This window comes from Pinus tabuliformis, chromosome 4_1, assembly GCF_031772625.1.
Source record: "Pinus tabuliformis cultivar Carrire ecotype Pingquan chromosome 4_1, CPIR1, whole genome shotgun sequence".
NCBI lineage: Eukaryota > Viridiplantae > Streptophyta > Pinopsida > Pinales > Pinaceae > Pinus > Pinus tabuliformis.
This window is the reverse complement of record NC_142303.1, coordinates 961585593-961608554: the sequence shown is the minus strand read 5'-3', so window position 1 is coordinate 961608554 and position 22962 is coordinate 961585593. Positions and strand designations below refer to the sequence as shown.

The 22962-nt window shown below is 39.7% G+C and overlaps 1 protein-coding gene across 1 annotated transcript in view; it reads left to right on the top strand.

Annotated features, from left to right (window-relative positions):
* Positions 1-22962, top strand: part of LOC149179350 (uncharacterized) — a 215912-nt gene that overhangs the window by 128359 nt on the left and 64591 nt on the right.

Sequence of the window (22962 nt, the reverse complement as noted above, 5' to 3'; positions counted from 1 at the left end):
GATGCCGATTTTCTTGCTCAGACACTATTGCATGAACACATGATAAAAATTCCTTTGCATCATCTGACTCTGTATCTAAATCTTTAAAGAGATTGAAAATGTGAAAAGGCTTCCTCTTTTATATCAGCAAAGAAAGAAATTGTAGGCTTACCTTCAGGAGCAATCTCAGTAACATGGTTTCACAATTCTCTAGCCTTGGTCTGTTTATGAAAAAAGATGTATTCTGGTCTCCATCTTTTAACCAGGTATTCTGCGATTTGAATCTGCAATACTCTTCTTCCTGCCTGTTTAGAGAATGGAATTTTTGGGATAACTCCTTTTCTTTTCGAATGTGCCACTCCTCCACCTGGGAGATTTATATCACAATTTGGTGCTGCTCCAGTTGCTGGATTACTTCATTCTTTTTCTGGCCTGGGGGAATATATTTCTCTTTCGGCCAAAGATGCAAAGCCTTTTTAATTGATTGCAACTTTTTTTCCCAAACAAAAGAAGGGGATCCTTTAACATGGGTTGTGTAAGACTGCTTGATTATATCAACCACTCCTCCTTCGATTGGCCATATTGGGTTGTATCTGAAAGTATTTGGTCCCAGATTCTCCATGGTTTCTATCTCTAGCGAAATTGGCTGGTGATTTGAATTGCCTTGGGCTAATATTGAGGATGCACAATCGTTTCCTTTGATCATCCATTTACTATATAATAGGAATCTATCCAGATGTAGTACTATGTTCCTTTATACAATCCGCTTGTTGTTCCAAGTGTGTTTTCCTTTTTTAGGCATGATATCAAGAAGATCCCATTCACTAACTAGATCCTGCATTCCTTTACGAAAGGGGTCCCTGAAAATATTACCTCCACGCTTTTCAAAGGAATAAAGGATAGTATTGAAGTTTCTGCCAACAATACTATCTAAATGCCATTGAAAATCTTTTAATACAATGAAAGAATCCCGGAAATCGCTTTTTTCTCTATACAAGACACGGGCATATACATTTATAATGGGGATTCTTTCCTTCGAATCATTCCTTTCATGCACAATTTCTATCCAGTACTGCTACTTCTTGCAATCTTTTAATGAAAACAAAGAATCAGTCCAGAAAGTACCTAAACCTCCTGTTGCGCCACAAGAGACTCAAGCCACTCTAGCGTAATCTCTCCAAAATTTCTTTGCATATTCCAGAGCTTCTTTTCCTTCTAAATTTGTTTCTTGCAGTAGAAGTATCTGCGACTTTTCTTGATTAACTAGGTCTTTGACCGATAGGGATTTTGCAGGGTTTCCCAATCCCATTATTTTCCAAGATACAACTTTTATTCATTTCTAGGAGGGTTGGATTTTTTACCTCCACCTGTCTTCTCTTGCTCATGTTCCAAGACTCTTGCTGATTTTACAACTTTAGTTATTTGAAGTTGGCATCCCAGTTTTTTATTTTGTTATGCTTTGGCTTCTCTTGTTGCTTTCTTAGATGGTCTCCCTTGACCTTTTTTGTTGCTTTTAGTTTCCTGACTGTTGAGTTCATCTTCCCAACTCATTTTTTTTTTTGTTGCTTTTCTTATAAATACTTTGCCATATTCTGCCCCTTTGTTCTTTACTGATCCTGGAGTTTCATCATTTTGCTGAGGTTCTTGAGTTATGAATACTGTTTCTGAGTCTAATTTTTTTTGAATATCTTTTAGAACTGGTTGTTCCTTGCCTCCATGGGGCCTTTCTTCTTCATTCTCTGGTTCTCGCATTTCCCCCTTCTCATCCATCTCTTCATTCTCCACCTTGGTATTACCTTTCCCTGCTGTGCCTTTTGTTGCTTCATGCATGATTGCTTCCTGAGATTGAATCCTAAAGGGGTTTGCCGATGTGGATGCCATTTTTTGGGGGATGATTGGTTTTAACTTTTTCCTTGCAGTTGCCTTTCCTTTGTTCCCTCCTTTTTTTGTGTTTGTCACTGCTCTTCTGAATTTTCATTTTCACCTTCCCCGCTTTCTGCTTGCACTTTTTTGCAGGCCCTGGCGAAGTTACTATATTCGTGGCAGATCATACACTTGAAGGGAAGTTGTTTGTAGTCCAAGGCCCGACAATGACTCCATGTACCTTGAGTGAAATTAATTTTCGTGGGCAACTTTTTTTCTAGGTCAACTTCAGCACATATCTTGGCACAAGCAGACTGATGACCCCTGGGTTCAATGCTGTCAAGATATCTGCCTAAACCGTTTCCAATCACTCTTATGCAGTTATCACTCCAGCAAGATAAAGAGAGTCTTGGTAATTTGACCCAAACCAACACCGCTGAAGGTATATCATTGTCTGGGTCGAAATCTAGAGACCAGGAGTTCAGATACATTCCATGAGCACCAAAAAAAGTATTGCCATTGCGAAAAATGATGCCTCTGTCTTCTTTACACTTGAATAGGAAAGCAAAGAACCCATTTCCACAGGCATACAAATCTATGTTTCCATAGATTTCCGGGTTTTTTCAATCCATAATTCCATTGATCTGGGTAGGCCACATCCCAGTAAGAGGTATGGACTTTTTAGAAAAGGTTCATTCATCATTTTTATCACATTGGTCTTCATCTTAATCAATTTATATCAATTTTTGTAGCGTATTGGTGCTTTCTCTTCTTGACTTGCAATAACATTTGAGGTAGAGATGGATGCATCACAATTTGCATTTGGATTTCTTCTTGAGAATTGAGGAATCCGATTTTATATCTTTCTAAAATTCAAGTTTACTAGGATACAAATATGTTTTGGACACATTTGGATATCGATATAACAATCTAAAAAAGAAGGATGATATACATTTGGATATGACACTAAAATTTGCATCCATGCATACATACATATCTAAGTCACAAGACACAATGACATAGGACATGGAAGACACAAACTTATGAGTGTTTGACACAAGATACGACAACCCTATAAACAAGACACAATTATATATATATTATAAAAAAATGACAAAATTAGTGAAATTACACATACAAAAATGAAGTATAGACATGAAGATTCAAATTTTGTTTAGAAGCTAGGATATTTACATGATACAAAATGAATCACACACTTAGTCCCTAGTACCTACTTAGTACTTAGTACTTACTAGTGCTACATCAATGATAATCTAATGACAAACATGTTAAATTTTGTCTAGCTCAGAGGGTATTTCCGAGAGAGGATAACCCACCAATAAGTTGTTTTTTGGGCGATTTACCCAAAAGAAGGGTTTTGGACCCAAACAATGGGTTTAGGACCAAAAGAAAACTAATTAAATATTCTAAGGGTCAAAGAGGCTAAAACTCTAGATCTAGAAGGCATCCTAAGTGACCAAGGAAAAGTATAAACAGAGTCTAAGAAGAGGCCTAAGACACATTTGAGTGCAAGAGAGATGTAGCCCTCTTGTGCTCAGTGTGCCATAGGAGGACCGAGTTCTGTTCATGAGGCCACAAACCCTAATGAAGGTGGAAAGCTAATGTGAGCAGCCCAAGTTTGCTAAGACAAGTTAGAGACCTAATCGTGTTATATTTCGAGTATTGGAGAAGTGGCGAAGCCCAAGTTTTCTCGTTGCAGGTAGAGTGTAAGGCTTCTAAGGTAGCTGGAAAGGGGCTGAGACTCCTCAAGACTATATGCAAAAGGGAGAGAAGAGCTGTAGACTGGTTAGGTTGGTTGTAGGCTTGTATAGGCTACACTTTGGAGAGCTGAGGCCTTGAGATGAAGGCCGAGGCATAGATTAGTAGCCTAGTGTGGGTTAGTGAAGGCCATGTTGCTGCATAATCTAGTAGGGTCCCTAGGAGGGGAACATATGGCACAACTACTAGACTAGATGACAACAATGGCACACAGACCCATTGTCACCTCAGTCAGTGTCCCTTGCTTTTTACGAATTTTCATTGATGGGAGGAGTCCTAGTAAGAAGGAAATCACTTGGAATGATGGGATCAATGACAAGATATTGAGCGATTCCCACAACCCATTCAAGGAGAGACTCAATCATGGCTTGATGGAGTAAGGGCTCTCCAAGAAAGACCTAAGGTGGAAGTCAAGATCTAGGGTTCGAGAACCAACAATGGAGATAAGTATGCTTAGAATCAAGATTCCAAATGTGATGTTGGACCTCTCTAGAAGTGTTACGAGATAAGTTGCCACTTGAAAGAGGATTTTTGCTTCACTAGAGAGACCTACAAAGGAGCTTATGTGAGACCTAGGGTTTATGAGTAATCACGGGAGGAGTTCCTCCACTGTGCTCACTCGATCAAGATAGGATAGGGAAAGGGTCAAGAAAGATCAATTTCTTTGAATGCCATGTGCAAATGACCCTCAAATAAGACCACCAACCAAGATTTTCAAGATGGGCTTCCAAAGATGCAACTAGGGCTTGAGTTTTCTTAAAAACTGACCGTGAGAATTCCACCAAACTTTGTGAACCTCTAGAGGACACCAACACAGGTTTCTATCCAATTAGTTTTTCCAAAATCTTGCTCTGAAGAAATTCTGAGGGAGCCCTAGTTGGCTGCCTAGGAAAGGGGCTGAAAATTTTTGAAGAGAGAAAAAGAAAGGGAAGAATAGGGTGATCATCAATTTTACTTGGATTAGTGCCTAATCCTTTGGCCATGGAGTCTGTGATGATTTAAAATTTTGCCAAAATCGTTTTCAAGGAGGTCAATGAATGATGCCCTAGCAAACACTCTTCAACAATTACCCACCCAAGATCTATGGATTTTCATGGAAGAAGAACGAATCTCATCCACTTGGAACATTCATTTATTGCCAAACAATGAGTAACATGTGCAATTGCCAATCAAATAAACTTTACAATGACATTCAATAAAACTAGGGCACAAAAGGCATTCATTAATTGCAACAATTCCACACATTAGACATTCTTCAAGAGAGATCTTCAATAAAAATAACACTTACAAGATGACAAGAGATATATCCAACCATAGAACAAGAAGTAGCTCCAAGAAAGAACAAAAATTGCAGCTCCCAAATTATATCGAAATGCATCAAGAGATCTACAAATGAGATCCAAGAAGGAGTGTGAAATTTGACAAGAGAATAGATCCAAAAAGTGATGATGATGCTCTCACAAATGAGAGTCACCTTTATTTATGTGATCCTCTAATCTAATTTGAATTAGCCTAATAGCCCCTACAATCATAAAATAATGTGTAAATAACATGTCCTTGGTGACAAACCCGCGAAGTAGCTCTTAAAGTGATGAAGAAGCCATCCATAAGTGAGCCAAAATGATGAAAACATGGTCTAGAAGGGATGTTGGAAGGCCAAGATGAGTCCTCAAGGTGCCATAATTAAGGAGAGGGCTTCATGAATAATGTACAAGGGGTTGGCCCCTTAATCTATGTGCAAATGGTCATGTGGTGCTCCAAAGTGGCTCTGGGGCGTCTCATGGGTCTCCTGATGAAAAGAAGCTTGTAGATTGCTCCAAATGAGGGCATGAAATATGGTGCTTACCCTCCCATGTCTCAAGGATGAGACAAACCTCCACTGGGCCTCAGATCAACTGCGAAACCATGTATATACTTCTAAGCCAGCTGGGGGTATTGCTGTTCCAAGTGCATTATCTCACATACAATGTGGGTGGGGCAATGAACAAGTTGTTGAAAGTGTTGAGGGTGCCCATAAGATGAGACAATTCTAAATCACAAGATAGAGTCTGATGGCTCTCAACACATCCCCTACAAGTGTCAATATGATCCTTCGGTGGGCTTGGGCCCTAGTTAAGTTGCCCAACCCATGATGAAACAACCTGCCAATCCTGTATAAAATCCAATGTGTCTCCTTCCCTTCAGGTACAAAGCCCTTCCAAATTTAGGGCTATGAGCATGTAATGGTGCTACCTCCCTAGGTAGGAGTGGTTAATAAACAACCGTATTAGGTTTTCCCAACCCCTAAAGGGAAGGGCATATCCAAGGTACATCCTTCAAGTGGTAGGTGTCATGTGGATAATGATGAGGTGGATTGGGGCACAGGGGTCTTAAGGACATGCATGGGTTCTTTAATGATGCAGGGGGCACTCATAGGGGCCCTAGGAACCAGGGTGATGGCCATAATGATAAGGGCTAGAGCTCATGTTTGGCATTTGCGCACGTGCTAAATTTTACTGTCCTAGCCATATTTTGCATTTTGTGGTATTATTTCCTTTTGTATGCGGCCATGATATGCTTTTATCTTTTTTTTTAGCTGCATCAACCTCTGGGGCAACATTGCAGGCCCAATCTAAATGTGCAAACAAGGGGATGGGGAGTACTAGAGCCTTGTGGATCCAATGTTCTAGGGGCAACTAAATTAGGTGATTTCTCTTACTTCGATAACTGTTTGTCATATATTTTTCATGATATGATTTTATCTTTTTTTTTTCGCTGCATCAACCTCTGGGGCAACATTGCAGGCCCAATATAGATGTGCAGACAAGGGGATGGGGAGTACTAGAGCCTTGTGGATCCAATGTTCTAGGGGCAACTAAATTAGGTGATTTCTCTTACTTAGATAACTGTTTGTCATATATTTTTACTTAACTTGATTAGCTTCTTCTTTCACTTGATTATTATTATGTTTTGAGAAGAAACTTTCAGTAGAAATCACATAGTACAATTTTTGCTAATGCGTTTCAAACCAACCAATGTGGTTCATCATTAGGACCATATGAAGAGGCAGATCATGGCCAAGGCTTAAATAGAGAGCAATGTAGAGACCCTAATATCATGTAATGACTATTTATTGAAAAAATAATATTTAATTAATGATGTTAATTTATTAAAATCAAATATTATTAAATAAATTCTATTAATAGGTAACAATAAAAAATATATGACTAAAAACAATTAGAGTCAAACAACTACCAAACCATGAAGATCAAATAGACAAGAGGACACAAAATATAGGCTGCAAGCCAGGGCAGGACAAAACCTCTCTTCTTGAGAGGAAAACCCACAATAATTCTTCTCTTCTTATAGAATGTTCAGATGATGAATTCCAAGGCCTAAGACCCTTGTAACGACCCCTCCAAGACAAAGTCGAACTTCTCCTTCTTGATGAACTTTTCCAGCTATTTGGACCTAGTAGCTTCCAACAATTTCGACCCAACAACTTCCAACAACTTCGACCCAACAAGTTCTAGTAACTTCGACCCAACAACTTCGACCCAACAACTTCCCATAACTTTGACCTTACGACAATTTTGACCTAGCAACAACTTTGACTTCCTCAGCAACATCGACTTCCTTAGCAACTTCTTCAGTAACTTCCACTTCCCCAGCAGTTTCTTTTGTAACTTCGACTTCCCCAACAACTTCTGCAATTTCAGTCTAACAACTACTTTAGAAACCCTAACATGAGAGAGGGAGGACAAAAACTTTGATCTTGCTTTTCTTTCTTCTTTTATTTGATCTTCGTCATTTTCCAACTTCGTTCCTGAGGAGATCGAACTTGCTTTCTTGCTTGAATGAATGTGTTTACATGAAGTTGAGGTTCTCTTATATATAGGCTTCTTAGGAGGTCAAATTGTTTCCCATGAGGCCGACTTGATCCTTCTTGTAGGTCAACTTGTTTGACAAGGTCTTGGAGGGTCTTTATGACACTTTTGACTATACAAAAAATTTCTTAATAAGATACAACATTTCCAATGAGGTCTTACATGTCACCCAATAATCCATACCCAAGTGTGCCCAAGAAAAACAAGCATAAGCACTAGATTGCACAATGAAAGACATACCTTTAGGATTGGAGAGCCCACCTTCAAACATACACTTTTGACAAATGGGCGAGGGGTCATATGAATGGCTCAGGGAGTGGAGATAATCTGGCACAATATTGGCTACACTAGTCGTTGTTGGGGTTGCTGGTTGTCGATTGAAGACAAATCTAGGAGAAAAAATGGGGTCACCCATTGGTGGTGGGTAACAAGGCACAAGGTGGTTAAGGCCTAGTATGGCCTAATGCTGCTAAGAGAAAGGTGCCGAGCTTCAGATTTGGAAGGCCGAGGGTTACATCTAGTAAACCAAGGATCAAATTCGAGGTTCCAAGGGTCAGATCAAGGGCATTGAAGGATAGATCTAGAGCGTTTAAGGTTTGAATAAAGTGTTATAGGAGATCGAATGTGGAAATAGGGCAATGATGGTCTAGATGAAGGGTTCTGTGGGTCTAGTAGATTTGCACAAAGATCCAAGAAGTACTGACTGTGTATCTAATCACTTAAAGAAATAAGGAATGAAGATCTAGACAAGAAGGTCGAGATCTAGGAGCTATGAACAACATGCACTTAATGGCTAATGTATAGTCATAATGGTGGACATAATCACTGTGAGCAAGCTTATTGTTAAAGAACTGATATATAATGAATTAGAGGATTAATTCATTGTGAATTGTTAATCTTATATGGTGCTGATTGTACAGTGATTTGGTGGGCCAGATCACTGTGAGAAGCAAATCTACTAGGGCTAGGTGTACAATGTATTTGGAGCAACAAATACCTTGTGAGAAACTGATCTAAAGGAGGCAAAAGGACCTGCCAGGTGTCAAGGACAACAAGTGTAGACAAGGTTGATCCAGATGGGCTACTTTAGCAAGTAAGCTATGTGTTTTTTCTTGTCTATTTCCTTGTAGGCATATTGCAGATATGATGTTGTAGACTGCAAGCCCTAATGTTGTATACTATGTATACTAGTTGTATTGGTGATCGAGGGCCATGATCCCTGGTACAGAAGCCCCATGATTCTTTTATTAATGGATTAATAAAATAATTGTGCTTTGGGCTCAAATCTATGTGTATGAAATTGATTTCATTACTAAAGATTTCCACTACGCAAAGTGCTAGAAGGTTGAGGGTTCGTAGTGTGTTTGTGTGCATGATTAGCCTTAGACCAAACCTAGGGCCTAAGGATAAATTTCAACATGTTATCAGAGCTACTTTGAAGGCATGTGGATTAGAGTGTGTGTAGGAAGTGGAGTGTTCTAGTGAAGGCTGTGTAGACTAAGAGGGAGTCTGCAATGAATTGTCAATTGCCTCATGGAAGTTTGAATATTTAGGTTCTAACGAGATTGAGAAGTTTTCAGCCCATGTAAGGACAATCATGTAGCATGAGAGAACATTCATGGTGGTGCAAGGAAAGTTGTAGGTCCTGCGACGATTGACATGGATCACGCTGGAAAAGTCATGTTGCATGCGAGCACATACATGCACCATGCAAGGCAAATCTTGGCCAAGTACAAAGAAGTCATGGCACATACAAGGATGGATATGGCTGAGCAAGGAATGTCATGACTCATGCGAGGATGGTCATGAGCATGCGTGGAAAGTCATGGAGCTGGAAGAATGAAGGAAATACCTTCCTGCCTAAGAGGGAATGTTAGATTTTGGTTAGCTCGAAAGGTTTTCGAGAGAGGTCAGCTCACCAATAAGTTGTTTGTTAGACGATTTACCCAAAAGAGGGGTTTTGGACCCAAGCATTGGGTTTAGGACCAAAAGATAACTAATTAAATATTCTAAGGGTCAAAGAGGCTAAAACCCTAGATCTAGAAGGTATCTTAAGTGACCCAAGGAAAAGTATAAAAGGAGTCTAAGAAGAGGCCTAAGACATATATGAGTGCAAGAGAGATGTAGCCCTCTTGTGCTAAGTGTGCCATAGGAGGACCAAGTTCTGTACATGAGGCCATAGACCCCATTGAAGGTGGAAAGCTATTGCGACTAGCCCAAGTTTGCTAAGGTTGGTTAAATACCTAAGCATGTTCTATTCTGAGTACTGGAGAAGTGTCAAAGTCCTAGTTTTATCATTGCAGGTAGAGTGTAAGGCTTCTAAGCCAGTTGGAAAGGGACCGAGACTCCTCAAGACTATATGCAGAAGGGAGAGAAGAGCCATAAGTTGGTTAGGTTGGTCGCAGACTTGTAGGGGGCGTATTTTGGAGGGCCGGGGGTTAGATCTGGTAAACCGAGGGTTAGATTTGTTAAATCAAGGATCTGATTTGAGGTTCCAAGGGTCAGATCAAGGGTGGTGAAGGACAAATCTAGAGCGCTTAAGGTTTGAACAAAGTGTTGTAGTAGATCACATGTTGAAACATGGTAGCAATGGCCTAGAAGATGGGTTCCGTGGGTCTGGTAGACTTAGACAAAGATACAAGAAGGATTGATTGTCTATCTAATCACTGAAAGAAATAAGGAATCAAGATCTAGAAAAAAAGGCCAAGATCTAGGAGCTATGAATAGTGTGCATTTAATGGCTAATGTATAGTCATGATGATTGTTAGCACTGATATACAGTGGATTAGAGGACTAATTCACTATGAGTTGTTGATCTTATATGGAGCTGATTGTATAGTGATTTGGTGGGCAAGATCAATGTGAAAAGTAGATGTACTAGGGATGAGTATATAGTGTATTTGGAGTAGCAAATACCTTGTGAGCAACTGATCCAAAGGAGGAAAAAGGACTTGCTAGGTTTCAAGGACAAAAAGTGTAGAAAGGCATGATCTAGATGGGCTACTTTAGCAAGTAAGCTATGTGTTTGTTCCTGTCTATTTCTTTGTGGGCAAAGTGCTAGAAGGTTGAGGATTCCTAGCGTGTGTGCATGATTAGCCTTAGACTAGACCTAGGGTTGAAGTATAAATTTCAAGAAAACACACAAAACAAAATGTATTACATAGATATTGAATCACTATTACTAGGTGGGAATGCCAATGGCAAATACAAAATAGGGTAGATACTAGAACTGTCGATGGAAGAGTCTCATAGCTCGTGATTGTCAATAGCTCTCCACCATGTTAGACTCATCAAAATTAGTATCACTGCCATTGCACTCTCCTCCTTTCTCCTGCTTCTCTTCGTCCTCTATATCCAATACAATTGGTGCATTTGTTGGTGTGGAGGATGATGCTTTGAGAAGATCACTGTCATCAAAAGTGACAGGGTCATTAAGATCCAAGTTGGCTAATGCCAATTCAACATTGCTATCCAAACCCTATATCATCAGGAAACACATAACATATCTTCGTTTATCCATTCAACCACTCTTCCCTTTGCTTATAAATAAGATGGTAATTAGTGTGCACAAACACCATTTTATCTGCCCTATATTGCTCAAGTCTGCTCTTCTTCATATTGTGAAGATTTCCATATGTGCTCCAAGTCCTCTTGCAACAAGAATATGAAGTATCCTAACATTCTAATAGAGGAGTGTCATGGCTTACTACTGTAGAAGAGGGCATGCTATCACATGAGTTTCCCACCAAGTATTGGGCTTCTTAACCTTCCTTCAACACTGCGATATAACCCTCAATTACACAATTAGGCACCTTAGAGCTCCAACCTGCTAAATAAAATGAGAAAAAAGGATGAATAGGTTGCCTTCTTAGAGCCTGTGAGTTACTTTTTGTGAGAACATGTGTTGGCACATGTGGGATACAGGACACTAGCCACTAGGGCCACGTCGTCTCACTTAGATATCTATCTATGTATATATACGGTCTAGAATTTCTCTCTTTACCTTATATATATATATATATATATATTTAGATTAATATATGTATTCTAGATTAATATGTATACAATATGAGCAATTATTATACTATGATCATAATTAAAAAAAATCATTACACGCAAGAATTGTAGTATGTTGTACACTTTTTGTTTTGGAAATATTTCTTATATAAACTTACTACAATCTTTTCACGAAGTGTCCATGCCATGAGGGGCATTTCTATGCCCTCAAAATCACCTGAGACTTGTAAGTTATACAATTTATACTAATAAACATCCATAGTATGCACTTTCTCATCTAAAACGAAAACTAGGGACAATTTCCTCTTATGCAAGAAGGAATTGATGAAAAATAGTAATATTAAATGTAATGGTAACATGTTTATGTTGGTTCTAGGATAGCATCAAATATTTAATTTTAGATGTCATAACAACATTAAATGCTAGTCATTAGACATAGCAATGATTTTCTTATTAAAATTAAAGAACCTTAGTAGTAAATGATCTTACCATTTCGGTTGAGGCTACCTCATAAATATACCCTGATCTCATGAAAGTGAATGGAAGTCCTCCTATGATTTTTCTTTATTCCTTTGGTAAGTTCTTAGGGTGAATGTGCTCTAATTAATTATGTACTTCTCATGCCACTTTTGTTGTGTCTTCATTACTTAGGGCATAGGTTATTTGCAGATATTTAGTTGAAGCCAATTGTGTATACTTTGCCCAATGTCACCTGAAAATAAGTCTATGTTGGTTGACATTGAATATATTTGGATAGGGTGACATGCATGAAATTTATGTTCGGAGGTTGAAATACTGCACCCACCTTTTGTGACATGAGAAAAGCATAATGAAGGGCTTTGGTGGAGCTCAGATGAAGGCTTTTCTCTATGACAAATTTAGCAGAATTGTCCTTTGACACATAATTTATTAATTAGAAAAAAACATTACATAAGGGGTGAGAGGCATATGTTATATATTACCTCTCTAGCCTCATCTCAACATGTCGTGTGTCCTTGATCAACATATCAAGGATAATCACTATGACAAGGCTTATCTATCTTTTAGGAAATACAACACTTCTAGAATTAACTTTATTATCCTATTCTATAATAACTTTATTAATCTAGGAAAAATATCCAACTAAATAACTAAATAATCTTCAGGATTATAAGGTTAATTGTTACTGCCTAAATCCAAACCGGGCTAACGTGGAGACAATCTTGAACTCCACTTGGTGTGGCTTGGGGGCAAGTCTCGAGTTGAGTAGATGTCACTCAATTCTCAAATCCTTCGTCTAAGTTAACTCCCAACAAAGCCAAGAGGGGTGGACCCTATGAGACAAAAAAGACTAAGGCTTCATTTAAGCTAACTAAATCAAGTTCTGGGAGTTAAATGAAATTACACAAGATATGCTCCATTGCTAATGCTTAGTTTTCTTGATCAGCAGTGTTCCCTCTTGGGGAGGGAGAACATTGCTCCACATCCCTCTTCAACAAGTCCATGGCTAGTCATAAATATGGGGGATAACATATGCTCAGTGTTCTCAATCAATAGTGTTCCCTCTTAGGGAAGGATACATTCTTCTGCACTCTACGCTGCTCTCGGAAGAATATGAACTTCAACGACTTGGTGAGAATGTCTGCAACCTGCTCATTCGCTGAAGCCTCATTGCTTCAATTCTGCAACAAGCCACTGTCAGAGCTTCACTGCTCCCTCTGTGCTGGATCCTCAATGCTCCATCAGTGGCACCATGTCTGACAATCCTGTGGATAGCTCCTGAATCCATACTTCTCGCAATATGATTGACCACTACTGCAAATTCAAGAAATCAAAGAAAGACCCATACTGAAGCAACACCTCAATGTGTTCTCCCTATTTACAACACTCCTGGTTCACTTGGCATCAACATATCTCACCAGTCACAACACTGTCTCCATCCATGATTGCTCTCGGAAGAATATGAACTTCAACGACTTGGTGAGAATGTCTGCAACCTGCTCATTCGCTGAAGCCTCACTGCTTCAATTCTGCAACAAGCCACTGTCAGAGCTTCACTGCTCCCTCTGTGCTGGATCCTCAATGCTCCATCAGTGGCACCATGTCTGACAATCCCGTGGATAGCTCCTGAATCCATACTTCTCGCAATATGATTGACCACTACTGCAAATTCAAGAAATCAAAGAAAGACCCATACTGAAGCAACACCTCAATGTGTTCTCCCTATTTACAACACTCCTGGTTCACTTGGCATCAACATATCTCACCAGTCACAACACTGTCTCCATCCATGATTGCTCTCGGAAGAATATGAACTTCAACGACTTGGTGAGAATGTCTGCAACCTGCTCATTTGCTGAAGCCTCACTGCTTCAATTCTGCAACAAGTCACTGTCAGAGCCTCACTGCTCCCTCTGTGCTGGAGCCTCAATGCTCCATCAGTGGCACCATGTCTGACAATCCTGTGGATAGCTTTTGAATCCATACTTCTCGCAATATGATTGACCACTACTGCAAATTCAAGAAATCAAAGAAAGACCCATACTGAAGCAACACCTCAATGTGTTCTTCCTATTTACAACACTCCTGGTTCACTTGGCATCAACATATCTCTCCAGTCACAACACTGTCTCAATCCATGATTGACTGTATCATCTAGGTATCTCAATACCAGCTTTGTAGCATTCCAATATACATATCTAGGCTCTATCTAGCTCAGGGTACATGCTACAAAGCAAGGATCCATTTGATTGCCTGCTCATTGTGGGATCCACCAAATTTGAATCTGAAGAGGAGTCTCTCAACTGCTTCAATGTAATCCATCATGCCAAGTTTTTGACAACATACTTCCCTTGACAAGGAAGTCCTCATCATCTCTCTGTTACACTTCTAATCTCAAGAAGTGGATCACCTTGGGCTCAAAGGTCAACTCCCTTTGATATTAAACAATGAGATGATTTGATCCCGTCAAAAATAAATTATTAGTATATTAAATCAAATATCAAAGACATACCGTCAACCTTGAAGAGAGATTGGTGTCTGCATTAGATGTCCATAAATCCAAGCATATCAAGCCCAAAGGACTTGCTTGAGTCCATATGGGGCTCTCTTCAATCCGTAATCACGAGTCTCCTACTCATGCATCTCAAAGCCCTGAGGTAGCCTCAAGTATGCTTCTTCCTTAAGTATCATGGAGGAAGCCAACTTCACATACATCTTGATAATAGTGCATTTGACAATAGGTGCTAGGATCATATCATATTCCTTTCCCTCTGAGAGGACATTCCTTATCACTCTTGAACTTTCTTTCAAGAAGGATATATTACTCCTAGGGACTTCTTGTCTCAGAGCATCTCATCTGATTGTTACATGCAATCTTGACAGTCTACTTCCTATGGATAGGAAGCCTCTTCAATCATAGTCATGACTCATTACCCTAGGAGACTACAGTCCTTCCTTCGAGGTCTGAGCTTTTGACCATTTTCGAGTGCCACTCTAATCATGGGATGGCTCTACATCCTCCTCAAGCTCAATATTGAGGACTAGGTCCTTACATCCATTTGATGTACCTGTTGACCCTAGAACAAGAGCAAGGGCAATAATAGCAAAGTACATAAACATAATCAAAGTGTAATTGATGATGAAGCAAGACTTTTCATAGTCCAATCTTTCTATCAAGAGAATCCTCTACATTTGAGCTTCTTCATGTTATCATCATTTGTTGCAAGCTTCATTCGGAAGACACTATCGCCTTTCTTCTAGATATGAGAGTGGCTTATTCATTTTCCTGCACCAGCTCCCTCTTGGAGCTAACTCTTCTTGCATTACTCTTCATCTTGATGGCCCTCAAGATGGATATGCTTTCCTTGATCACACCCTCATCCAAGAAGTCAGTGAAAGAAGCATTTGGTTAGCCAATTACTCATGCATGAAGAATAAATGGTAGTATAAGAAGATAAATCAATCTAAACAAGAACAATATCACCAAGAAATAACGTAAGTCTTGAAAGAACTTATCTTTAATGAGGATTGTGGGAAGCTATCAACTCCCTCTTGATCCAACCTCCAAGATTTGTCGAGAAATCTAGGGCATCATATAGATTAGGTAAAGGAGGCCTATACACAACTGAAGGAAAAGCTCTTATACGCTGCCCTAAAGAGCCCTAATCACAGTCATAAATGAGACTTATACGCTTCCTAAGCAATGTTGCCCTAGTTGCAGTGCTATAAGGAGTAATCTGGCCACGGAGAAAGGAGGGTCAAGCCATGCCCTAATCCACTGTCAAAGTAGGACTAATGCTGCCCTAGCCGCAGTCCTAAAGGAGGTTATCTGAGCTGCAGTTGAAGAGGCCCTAACCAGCAGCTTGTGAAGGACTAAATCCGCAGTCTATTGAGCCTTTATACACAGCTAGTGAGTGACTCTAACTATGCAGTAATTAGACCCTTATACGCAGCTGAAAGAGACCTTGTTACAGTCACCTAGCCACTGTCATAATGCTACATTGCTGTAGGTGACAGCGTGGCCATTTCAGGACTTGTTTGGGTATGTTCAAGCTGTTCTTGAACTCGGTATGCTGGGCAGGAGAATCCGCTCAAAGGAGGAGCTAGGGGCTGCTTGGATCATTGTTTGGAGGGACTATAGCTACAGTCCACTGTTGGGCTAGGCTGCAGGCCATAGCCAGCAGTTGAAGGTCTCTAAGTGTTGCGTTTAGGAAGATAGCAGTCTTATAAGGCAGCGTGTGATTGGATGGACTGTATGAAGGTTAGCCACTGTATATAGGTGGACTGTGGGGGTGTTTAGGGTGCTGTAGCACATTGAGTTTGTGCCCTAACCAATAATCAAGTTTGCCAAGATATGCTTCAGTCCTTACAGCATATACAAGTTGCCAGATGAGCAGCCTTGACATGATCAGTGAAGCAACAAAGGAAGGAGAGTCTTATGGAAGGAAAGCTTCAGTGTTTTGGGGTAATTGGTTGAGATGTTCTAGGCCTATCATTTGTTGCATATCTTCAGTCCTTGTCATCAGACCTCTAACCTTATTGTGTCATCTTCATGGTGAAGATCTCTGATGTCTGATCTCCTATTTTGGCAAGTCAAGTATTGACTTCAAATGTATTTGTACTATCTCTCTCTCTCTCTCTGCTGAACTATTGAAGAATATAGAAGAATTGATCAAGGGTTTCCCCACATCGGGGTTTGTCCCTGGCTGGTGCCACATCTTGTGTCCTCTTGTCTTGGCCTGTCTTCTGCTGTTTATGTTTATGTTCTATTTGCACTTTACTATCATGCTGGTGTGATTGCTAATCTGAATATTGTCATTGGCCTAATATGAAAAATTGAAGTAAATTGCTCTAAGCATAAAACATCTAAAATTAACATGGGGTCAGAGCTAAGGTGAAGACAAAGCCTAAGCAAGAGTGAAGGAGCCCAAGCAAGACAGTTGGACAAGGTCAAAGGCTCAATGGGTTCCTCATCCCACTTCCCGATAAAGACAAGCTCCGTGAAAAGTCTGACTATCACGGATGGAAGGTGTCTCTTGATCTAACTTTGGCAGAACAAGAAGTGTTGGATTATGTGAAGGGTAAAATTCCCGAGCCTCCATCAAATGCACTAGCTGCTTCAAAGAACAAGTACACCAAGGGTGAAGTCAAAGCGAAGAAGATTATCAAAGATTCCATTGATAAACGTCTGGTGGCCTACATCTTCGATCTAAACACCTCCAAGGAAATCTACGACAGATTGGTAAGCATGTTCAAGGTTAGTGATGCAAATCAAATTTTGTTCTTCAAAAATAAGTTGAAGGATATTAAGAAGGGTAAGGACGAGGATATTCAATCCTACTTCTTAAGGATCACCGAGATCAAGAATGATCTTCTATCGATTGGAGAAATAATGTAGGGTCTAAAGGTCACTTCAATGGAAAGGCCAGATCTAAGGGTGGAAAGAAAGGCAGCTGCTTTGCTTGCAATAAGCCACTATGCGAGGGAGTGTCCAAATAGAAGGGACACATCACATGATGATGATCACAATCATTCCAGGGGCAACTTCAATCGAAGGAATGACAGGTACAATGGCAAAGAAAAAAGGAATGCGGGAGATTAAGGAAATGGTCGACCCTCCAAGAAAGCAAGGAACTCCAGGTATGAAGAATCAAATGTTGTTTCTGATAAGAAAAAGGAGTATTATCTTATATCGATCCTCTCCACTATCTCTCCTATGTACACTTTGGGAAATTGGCTTATTGATAGTGGTGCTTCAAGGCACTTCATCGGATACAAGGAAGCTCTCTCTAGTTTGATAAAGAAGGAGACAAACTTGGAGAATATTCTTGGAGACGATGTCACCTATCCCTTAAATGGTGTAGGGAATGTTACTCTTCAATTGAATGAGAGTAACTCGATTCATTTACAAGAAGTTCTTTATGTACCTGATCTCAAGAAAACCTGGTGTCCATTTCGGAAATGGAAGACAAAGGTTACAAAGTGGCATTCATTGATGGAAAGGTACGTGTTTGGAAAAAGAATTTTAAAGATGCTTTTACTCTTAGGTTCAGGGTTGGCACTTTGTATCAAGTTGCAGGAAGTCCATTAGGGACCATGTCGTGTGACACATCTCTTCAATGGCACCAGAGGTTTGCCCATCTTCTTTGTAAGACCCTATCCGATGTGAGACAGATGGTGACAGGGATGCCTGAATTCAAAGAAGAGCATGAAAGTACATGTCCGAGATGTACCGAAGGAAATCTTACAAGGGGACCATTCCCTTCATGTAATAGCAAGACCACGAATGTGGAACAACCCAAGGAGTTTGAGATCCATGGTTTGGAATCTCATGTATGCAGGTTGAAGAAAGCTCTCTATGGCTTGAAGCAAGCACCTCGGGCTTGGAATGAGAGGATTGATAACCATCTGATGAAGCTGAGATTCACTAGGAGTGAAGCCGATCCAAACCTTTGCCTTAAGGTTGTGGATGATAGACTTCTCATACTGGTGCTTTATATGGATGACCTCTTTCTGATAGGTACAAACCCTCATATTTGCAAAAGTAAGAGGGAGTTGGATTCTGAATTTTGAATGGTGGACTACAAGCCCGTGACTAACCCGATGGAGCTTAACTTTAAGAAGTTATGTAGTAGTGCTGCCGGACCTAAATTGGGAAATGCCTTTGAGTTTCGTCAACTCATAGTAGCATTGATGTTCTTGGTGAACTCCTGTTCGGATATATGTTTTGCAGTTAGCATGTTGCGCCAACATATGGCTGAGCCTCATTACTCACATTGGATTGGTGCCAAGAATCTTCTGAGATATCTTCGGGGCACAATCACTCATGGACTGAGAGACATTGCCAAAGATGTGAGGCTGCATGATTATTTTGATGTTTGATTGGGCAGGTAGTGTGGAGGATTGCACGAGCGCTTCTTGGTGCTTGTTCTCTTTGGGGTTTGCTTCAATATCCTGGATGAGTAGGAAGCAGAAGTCAGTTGCTTTGAGCATCACTGAGGCCGAATACATAGCTAAGAGTATGACCTCCTGTGAAGCTGTTTAGTTTAGGAAGCTCTTTAGTGAGTTGTTTGAACTAGTGTTGCGAAAATCACGATAAAACCGTGATTTTATCGTAAAACTGAGATTTTTTACTGATAATATCGCCCGATAAATATAAAGGTTTTTTGTTGTTGTTGTTGTTGTTTTTTTTTTTTTTGTTTTCAGCGATTTTTTTGGAAAAAATCGTGATTCGAATTGAAAAATTCGCCGGCCATGCGGACAACGCGTTTATAAAACAAAAAAACATGATTTTTTGAAACTCATTTGCACAGACAGCGACACGCCAGCAGTGATGGGGTTTTGGAGTGACCTCTTGGTCGTTGGGGAGCTGAATCTGCTGATTGGAGGAGAAAAACGGAGTGAGAGCTAAGGAGGAGGCAAATTTTCTCCATCAAACCGGTATGGGCACCAAAATTTTGTGTTTTGTAACTTTGTTTTGGTTTTTTTTTTTTATGTTTTTGGTTGGGTTTGGAATCTGGATAACCCATTGTTTATCAAAAGAATTCAATGGGTTATCAAATATTTTTGAATTGATTTGAATCTTGATGGGGTTTTTGTCATTTGATTTTTCATTTTGTTTGTTAAAATTTCTTCAATTGTCAAAAATTCCATGTGTTTTTAACTTTTGTTATGTTACTCATGTATGTAATTTTTTTTTAGTTTTTGTAAATTGTAAGTTTGTAACTTGTAAATTGTAATCCTTATTTTGCCATAGGTTCACCGAATCACCATTCAACTTCAAAGTTCAAAGTTCAAAGTCAAACTTCATCTTACAAATTTAAAACTCAAGAATCCAGAGTTCAACCAAGTTACAAACATGCCAAGGAAATTGGACCCTCTGTGGGAATTTGGTGAACCTAATGGAGGGTTTGATAGAATGAACTTGTCTTGCAAGTTGTGTGGGCAGCATATGTCGGGGGGGTTTACAGATTGAAGTATCACCTTGCACAAATCCCTGGATTTGATGTAGGGCCTTGCTCAAATACAAATCTTGAAATTATCTGAAAAGCCATGAGATCATTGGAAAATTTAGAGCACAATAGAGACACCAAAGCAGAAATGAAGAAGCACTAAAAAGGTCTGTGTTAGGCTCAAGTGAACAAGGAAATGGCACTGGTTCTATTTTAGCATCAATATCTACAACCAACCCGGTAGCTGCCTCATCATTTTTTGTTCCTAGAACCACGCTTGGTTCACAACCATCTATTAGTTCAATGCTTAAAAAAACTGAGAAAGAACAAGCTGACAAGTTGTTGGCCAAATTTTTCCTTTGGAGTGATATTCTTTTCAACGTTGCAAGGAATAGTCCATTTTTCCAATCTGCTGTTGATGTGATTGCAACTGTTGGCCGAGGGTACAAAATCCCTTCTTATGGTGACTTTAGAGGCCGGATTCTTCAAAATGAAAAGGTTGACTGCACCAAAAGATTGGAGGAATTTAGGGCATCATGGGCACAAACAAGATGCATTGTGATGTTAGATGGTTGGACCGACCAAAAGGGGAAAACCCTTATAAACTTCTTGGTTAGTTATCCCAAGGGGACAATGTTTATGAAATCTATTGATGCATCTTCACATATCAAAGATGCAAAAACTTTATGTGATCTGCTGGATGTATTTATTTTGGAGGTGGATGCAGAACATGTTGTCCAAGTCATAACGGACAATGCTGCAAATTATGTTGTTGCTGGCAGGATGCTTATGGAGAGACATCCTACTTTATTTTGGACACCTTGTGCTGCACATTGTATTGATTTGATGTTGGAGGACATAGGGAAAATTTCCTTTGTCAAAGATATTGTTGAGTCATCAAAAAGCATTACAAAATTTATATATAATCATACATCTGTGCTTAGCTTGATGAGAAAATTCACCAACAACAAAGAGTTGGTGTGCCCTGCCATTACACGGTTTGCCACCAGTTTTATATCTCTTCAATCCCTCTTGAATTCTATGTGGGATGTGAAGAGAATGTTTCTTTCAGAGGAGTGGTGTGCTTTGACAATGAGCCGCAAACTAGAGGGAGAGGCCATATGCAGATTAGTTTCATACTAGGAAGACTTCTGGGCGGGAGCGTAGGAGGTGTGCACCGTTACTGAACCTTTGGTAAAGGTTTTTCGATTAGTTGATGGTGAGATGCCCGCAATGGGCTATTTGTATGAGGCCATAGACAGGGCGAAAGAATCCATTCGGGCCTACTATGATGATAAGAGAGATGACGGGTTTCAGAAACAACTCCTCTTATGGGAAGTGATTGATGAACGATGGAACAACACACTCCATCGTCCCATTCAGGTTGCAGGGATCTACTTGAACCTTGCATTTTCTTACCCATGTGGATTTGTATTTGATGCTGAGATCATGAATGGATTCTTAACTTGTGTTCAGAGGATGGTGCAGTCTCCAGCAGAACGTACAAAAATCTTCAAAGAAATTGAGGCATACAGGATGGTAGGTGGCACATTTGGCTTTGACATGGCTGTGACTGATAGGACGACTAAAATGCCAGGTATTTTTTAGTTTGTTTCAAATTTCATTGTCTCTTCAAGTTCATAACTTCATACTTTGCTTCAACTTTCAAATTTCATTTTTTTTTCTTATGTTGATTTAAAATTTTATTTGTAATTTTGTTGTAGATGCATGGTGGAGAATGTATGGTGCCAGGGTACCTGTTCTACAAAAGCTTGCTATTCGAATCCTCAGCCAAACATGTAGCTCCTCAAGATGCGAACACAACTGGAGTGTATTTGAAAAAATACACAATAAGAAGCGTAACAGGTTAAAACTTAACACTTAAAATATTGCAAATTTCCAAATAATTTTTTGAATTCATTAAACAATATTTTTTTTTATAATTATTATTTCATGATCTTTGTACAGGTTGGAGTCCTAACGACTTAATGACATGGTCTACGTCTACTACAATCTTCGATTGTGGGTGAGGCAACTTGAAAGGACACTTGATGTGGAGGCCATCTCATTGGATGGGATTGACACCACTGCTGCATGGAGGGTTGAGGTCGAGAGGCCTATCATGGAGTCTGCCGATGATTGGTTAGAGCAGGAGGTAGTGGAGGGGGAGGAGGAGGAGGAGGAGGCGGAGCAACAGGAGGAGGAGTTGACACCACCTACTTGGGCTACCCCTGCCACCAGTAGAGGACGTGGTCTACCTCCTATAGCTCTTAGTTCTTCAGTTTCTAGAGCACAATAAAGTCCACTGCCAACTCCACCGACATCTACATCTAGAGGGAAAGGGAAAGCTATTGCATTTTCTCGCAAGAGGGGCAGAGGAAATTAATAGTATTAGACTTTAGTTATTTGGTTCATTTCATTGTATATGGCATTATGACTCATGATATGACTCATGAGATACATTATTATATTTTTTGTGATATTTTGAGGCTGAGTTGGGAGTCATGAGTCAGGACTTACTATTCAGGACATGATTCACTGTTATGTGTGATGGAGCACTAGAAATGATATTAAACATCTTATATATTAGTTCTTTTATCATATTTATGTGTCAATGTATTTATTTTATGTTGTAGATGCTTTAGATATTAAAAAAAGTGAAAAAAATGAATATTTTTGTATGTTACAATTTTTTTCCTGATTTTTACCGATTTTTTTCGATTTTTTCCCCTCGTCGATTAAATCCCAAAAACGATTACTGCAACATTGGTTTGAACACGTGCTGGGTACCACCGTGATCCTCTATGACAACCAGAGTGGGATTCGATTATCAAGGAATCTTGTATTTCATGATTGCTCCTAGCATATAGACATTAGGTACCACTTTATTCGGGACATGGTACAACGAGGAGAAATAAGGCTCCATCACTTTGGGACTGATGTGCAGGTGGCCGATATTCTGACGAAGCCCCTAGGAAAGGTCAAATTCTTGACTTTTCGAGAACGACTAGTAGTCGTGGAGAGAT